Here is a 283-nt window from a genome sequence, read left to right on the forward strand (position 1 = left end):
CCGCACTCACTCTTCGTGTTATGTATAGAGATACACGAATAACAAGAGAAAACTGTGGGTTACACGGGAAAGCTATTTCAGGTCATGACGTTGTCACGTGTAGGTCAAACAAAGTCGGGGTCCCTTCTCTGGCCTTGTCATTGTCTGTTGTTAGTGCGTCTTATCATGAAAGAGATGTTGCAATAGATTACCGCATGGGTTGCAAGTTTTATCGTTGCGATCCTCATGGTTCTTCGCCCTTTGTCTGTGTCTCTGTTTGTGTGGGTGTGAATTTGTGTGGCTG

This window comes from Penaeus monodon, chromosome 33, assembly GCF_015228065.2.
Source record: "Penaeus monodon isolate SGIC_2016 chromosome 33, NSTDA_Pmon_1, whole genome shotgun sequence".
NCBI classification, from domain to species: Eukaryota; Metazoa; Arthropoda; class Malacostraca; order Decapoda; family Penaeidae; genus Penaeus; species Penaeus monodon.